A 6,396-nucleotide genomic window follows, 5' to 3' on the forward strand; every position below is an offset into this window, starting at 1 on the left:
GCATCACCGTTCCGCTCGATCTGCAAAGAACGGACCGCGGTACTTACGGCCGCTACGTGGAAAAGTGGTGAGACAGGACGAAGGGGAAATCGGTTGCACGTTACACTTTCAAAGCGTTTTTGCCAATGGTCGAGAGGAGCCAATGAAGTTCTCTTTCGTTCGGTCTTTATGGAACCATCTCCGTTTCCACGTTCGAGCGCGCAAGAAGCATAAACCGCCGTCGCGCTGCTAGTAACGCTGAACACGCCAAGCGACAGTTTTTTTTATTCTCTCCTTTTTTTTTCCCCCCTTCGTCCTATCTGCGTTTATACACGTAGCGAATTCGTAAGACAATCCCGTTGAACGGACCAATCACATCGCGTAACGTTTACAATGCAGCTCTCGAGCGAAATCTCGCGCTGAAAGAAACGTCGTAAGAATTCCAAAATAATCGCGCCGCGCTGTCGATCGTGAAACAATCGTGAAACAATGAAGAGACTCGTGAAACGCGCGGCGAGAGAAATTTCAGGTAAATTTTACGTGTAATGTTATTTATGAACGATTGAATAAAGATAGCTCTAATTAATTTTCACCCTTTCGCTCAAAAAAAAAAAAAAAGTTAGACTAGAATAACAAAGCGCGTCCCCAGAAGAACGTAGAGAGACGACGTACGCGCCGATGCTCTCCCGAAAAGGGTTTTAGACATCGATAGCGGGAATTATCATAAACGCGTGAGAGACCCGAATTGACTTCCAGATTGCACCGGCGATTTCCCCCCCGACGGGCAGGGCAATTAGTCACGGCCCCGTGGACTCTCGCATGCGCGGCCGTAATTATTTTCACAATCAGCTGTCGTCGCGCTTTCCCGGCAATCCATTCCGCGCCGAATGCACTCGCCCGTCCCCCGCACGCGCCCGGGCGAGGCGTATTTATCGCAGGAAAATGTAAAAGGGACCCGGCGAGGAATCGGCGCGGCGTCACCCGCGCGGGACATATAATATACATAATTAGCCGGGTTAATTGCCGGGACGATTACACGTTGCGCGGGATATTAATTTCGCCCGGTCATTAATTTGCCGACCGACATCGCGCGGGAAAATCTATTCCGAAAGTCGCCGGGATCGGGACGGTGATGACCCCGCACCGGCGAGCGGTAATCGACCCGCAATAAAAAAAGAAAAATAAAAAAAAAAGAGAGAGAAAAAAACGCCGACCGAACGCTCGATAATTATTGGTAGCGACGTGGTTCGTTAAATCGCGGAACGTACTCCCCGTGAGTTTCCTTCTAATCACGATGAATCACATGGGGGCACGATATAAATTATCCGCCGGCGATTGCGCACCTGCACGCGGCACTCAAGTTTTAATTTTTTCTTTTTTTTTCTTATTTTTTTTTTACCCCGCCTGTCGCGTAATGATTTAATAAGATAGTAATTAAACGATCCGCGTGACTGTGAATTCGTGGCGAGTGGCACGGGTTAAAAACTCCGAGCGTTTACCTTTTGCTGAAGAATTTTTATTTCTTTTATTTTATTAGTTAAAGAAAAAAATTATTTAGTAATTTTTTTTTTATCGTATTCGTTAAGCGAGGAAAATGATTTATATTTTAATCGCGCACAGAACCTTTATCGTTCTTATCACTTAATCGTATCGATCGTTCCGCAGCATGCAACGCGGTAAAAAAAAAAAAAGAAAAAAAAATTTTAATACACAGAAAATTAAATGGATAAGTAATAAAGTTAGCAAAAAGAGAGAATAAATGGCATAAGAAAATCGCAGCTTCAAGAGTTGTTACTATTTTACATACATTGAAGGACTAATTGCTAGAAATTATAATCGAACCTAGATCTTAATCTCACGTTAATGGGCGCTGAGTCGTCAACACTCTACTTAATTGCCGTCGTTAATAATTAACGGCCGCGTTAGGTAGCTATTAAACGATTATCATTGCACATGTAATAATTTATATAAAAAAAAGACCGTGCAGCACAGAATTTTGTGATTATACCTATTCGGCGCGATCGCGTCGCGTCAGCTTCGCGTGTTTTTTACCGAAAAAGGGTCTCGCAGATGTTCTCTAGATCATTAAAAAAAAAATTTTAAAATATAAGCAGTATCAATAATTGCACGACGGTGACAATCGCGAATACGTAAGTCCGAAGTAAGTATCGTAAGTGCTTTATTCCGCGATTTCACGGCCCGCGCACGGTGCTATTGAGAAGAACGATAAAATCGTATATAACACATAATGATATCGCTCGCGGCGCCAAAGGTAATTCGCTATCAACCACCCGAGCTGTGTGTTGTCAAAAACGAGCTACCTCACACATGATTGTGTGTTACATTCCACCCCATTAGCGTTATTACGCGATCAGAGCCGAGAAAAATGCGTTTACGCTGTCGCCGTCAGGAAAAAAAAAGAAAGAAAAAGAAAAAAAAAAAAAAAAATCCGCGTTTGGATTTAACTAAATGTCTGAAGTACGAATTATTTCGACAATCTCCAAAGTTAGTTCTAAAACCCGACCGTGGTATTCACTTATAAATTTAATTAATTCCATATTATAGTATTTTATTTTCGATTATTATCGCCGTCGTAATTGTGATCGTAATTATTAACTTCGCGTTGACAAAATTGGATTAGCAAATTCGGGAATCCCGTCGGACTTTATTGGCACTTTGGTGTCGTCTTTAAATCACTTAACAATACGAGCTCGTTTTTTTTTTTCCGCGCAAATCATTTTCACAGGCCGACACGCCGGATCGTCTTCTTGTCGATTTAGTCGCGGCACGGGTGCGTCGGTGCTTCTTACGCGTTATCTGCGATGCTCGCAAGAAAATGTACGAAGCAAATCGAAAGATTAACGCGGCAATTCATTATGGTCGTAGCTTGCTATCTGGGTCTGAAAGGGAAGGGCAGCGCGAAGGGAAACGGAGCAAATCGGTGTAAAACTAAGTGAACAGATAGCGAGGGTGAATCGAATATTAAATCACGGGGCATTCATACAATTAATTTATTTCTATAAAATTTAGGTAATTAATTATTTATTTTAGATATCCCGTTACCATCCAGAAAGTTACTAGTATCCTCAACTCGGGCTATAAAGCTCTAATCATTTTCGAATACCTCGCCTGCCGTCGGAATAATCCGAATCTACGTCTACGAGCATTAAATCTATATACAATGAAATTAAACACTACAGAACGCGCGTTATTTATTCCTGCTTCGTCTATATTTAACCCATCTACCGTTCCTGTAAATATAATTTAAGAAACTATTATTTACCGAAACAGTACGATCAAAAAATTGCACGCGATTAGTAAAAATATTAATTAAATATTATTAAAAATAATAGACAGAAAAAAAGAATTAAAATACCGGCCGAAATCTAATAATTCAAGATCAGTTTCACAAAAAAAAAAAAAAAAATTGCAAGTCTACGAACGTCCTAAGCTCATTTACGTGTGAACGCTCGATCCGAGCAAATGATATCTGAAAATATAACGCCGCGATAAATTCTCTTTTGAAATATCAAGTTCATTGCCACCGTGCGATTATCCAGGTATTAATCTTCATCTACGAGCATCTTACGACGTTATTATTGCACCGGCTATGAGTATAATCAACAGCCGCAAAAAAAGAAAAAGAAGAAAAAAAAGAAAAGGTAGGAATTGCTCCAAGTTTTTACGTTCCGCAACACAGTATCGAAGATAGGATTTATCATATCGGATAATTGGCCATTCACATTTATACGCATCCGACTCTAAAACGAATACGCGAGGTACCGCGCGATTAACGACAACTTATCCCTGCAAATTGCAAATTATTATTAACGACGAATTGTCGAACGTGAAATCGCGCGGACGGTTAGGTAATTTGTTATGCAAACGTCAATCAGTATTCATTTCATAAGTGATGTCACAGTTATATCTTTCCTTGTGTAAACTAATAGTAATGGCACGTTTTTTTTTACTTTTTTCTTGCCATCTTTTTTTTTTTTTCCTTTTTTCAACGATTTAATAGGAGATGAAGTATCGGCGTGCGAACGACGTTACTTTGTCACGAACGTGAAACACGTGAGGATAATGATACGATAAGCAACTGGCCGGACAAGGAAATTAGCATCGCTCTTATTAATTGTAATTATTTCAAAATTATTTAATTACTTTTAAATAGTACTACGTCTAAACTTATTAAGATCGACCTTTTTTTTTTTTCTTTTTTTTTCGTTTTTAAGTATTGTTAAATACAAATGCGTGATAGTTTGTACGAATTTTTTTTTGCATACGAAAAAAATATATATTATTTTTTTTTTTAAACTTGGATATCGCTTTCCGAAATAATTTTCTATTTGTTGTAAAGAAATCGCGAGCTTACGCTGATTATTTGTCGTTACGTTTTTAATGAAAATTCGATACTAATTAATGTGCCGATATAATACGCGCGATTTAGTTTACATTTTTACGATTTCAGAAGCAATATTTACTATGAAGCGATGTGCACAACCGGTTTATGTATCAGTTCGCCAAGTAGTTTCGAAAAAAAAAAAAAAAAAAAAAGAGCTTTGTATACATTCTAAAGGTACTACTTGGTAAGAGAAGCGACCGCATTTTGCATGTGCCCATTATCGATGTATACGTTGGAAAGGAAAAATACCGCAGCGATCGGCAACAAACCCAGAAAATGACACGAAAAGAGACGGCGAGGATAATCCAAGCCATTTTTTGCCGAGACGAGTCTATTATTTCGTAAAATAAACGTACGATTATTAACCGCGAACAAAATTTCCATCGCAAGGAATTACATTCCTCGCTAAAAATTAAGAAGACGCTGGATTAATTTATCAGAAAAATTAATTTACAAACGCGGCTGATCTGAAGATATCGAGGCAGAATTTTTAAACAAGAATCCACATATTTTAATACACCTCCCAAATTTTTCCAAGCGCTACCACGCGACTCCTAAAAAAATCCTAAACAGGTACAGCCGCCGGAACAATGGCTTTGTGTTCGCGACAAGTAATTGAGTCATAAATTCGTTTACGCGGTGACAGCGTATTTGCCGAAGCGGGGTAAAACAGCCGCGCTTAAACGTGCGTCGTTCGAAATATCAGGCCTAAAACGGGGAAACCTTCGCACGCGAGACCGAGAATCGAGCTCGAGCGACTTCGTGCATGCATAGAGAAAAAGTCACGGGCGTCACTTACTTTACTCTGAACGTAGTCGAGGGCGAGCATGCAGTCGGAGTATCCGCTTTCGGTTTTGATGGTAGTGCCGCCTTGACCGGGTCCGGTCGAGCAGAATCCAGAGCCCACGACGCCGACCGGGCCGCCGAGGCCGGCAGCTGCCGCGGCCGCGACGCTGTCCCGGTACCAAGGATACATCGGACGACCCGTAGACTGTCGCACAGGGTGGGCCTCCCGCCGATGTCTTCTCTCCTTCGAGCTCCGCACGCGCCAAGGTCCAGGCCGAGTGGCTCACACTCCCGGTTCACACGTCACGCTTTTTCGCTCGATTTTTTTTCTTCTTTTTTTTTTTTTTTTTCCTTCTCTTCTTCTCTCTCCGTTCGATCTCTCCGCGACACGCGGGCGCGCGACACACACCTCACCGCCGTTAAGTATCACTGCACCGCGGACCGCGCGGTATCGCCGTCGCGGTTACGCGTCGCGCTCGCGCACTGCGCGCCGCCGCGCGTTCTCGTCCCGCGCGAGAACCTTCCGTAAGCCGGCACGTAGATCCGCACGAGATGCGGTCACTCGCGTGCAAGTGTTTCGGAGCCGCGCGCTTCCCGATAGGTTTCCTCGCGTGCGGAAGTCCCTTCGGCACGGTCATCGACGGTCGCGGACACTCGCGCCGCTCGCCCCCGAACGCGAACGTTTTTCGACACTACCGCCGCTCGTCGACGACTCGCGACCCGGCGTCTTCCCCGCGACGCCACCGACGTTAAAATTGTAAACACCACTAACCGCGAGCAGCGCCGGGCTAACCTTGCGCCGTGATTGAAACTAGTCGGAAACCGCCGAACCCGCCTCGATCTTCTTTTCTTCCTTTTGCCTCCCCCACCGGCCGAAGCTAACTGTTTATCTTTTTTCGACGATTCCGCGTAGAGCACCTTCTCGAGCCCGCGCCAGGTCCTAAAACACCGTGTCCGATGGAAAACTCCGAGATATTCCGAGGTGCGGATGCTCGCGACGAGACACACGGGGGCCCACGGGCCCCCGCTCGCGACGACGCTCGTTTCTCGCGAGCCGTTGGTGATCGGACGCACGCAGGGCTGCCCGTGGTCTCGCCTGCCTCCGCGCGCGCGGTCAACTTCACGCCGCTTCCCGTGCGGGGAGAGACTCGCTCGCGTCGGTCGCCGCGATTAAACGATGCGGCGCCGCTCGCCGGACATTCCTTGCTCGTCCGTCTTCTTCTCGA

Source organism: Cardiocondyla obscurior, linkage group LG24, assembly GCF_019399895.1.
Source record: "Cardiocondyla obscurior isolate alpha-2009 linkage group LG24, Cobs3.1, whole genome shotgun sequence".
NCBI lineage: Eukaryota > Metazoa > Arthropoda > Insecta > Hymenoptera > Formicidae > Cardiocondyla > Cardiocondyla obscurior.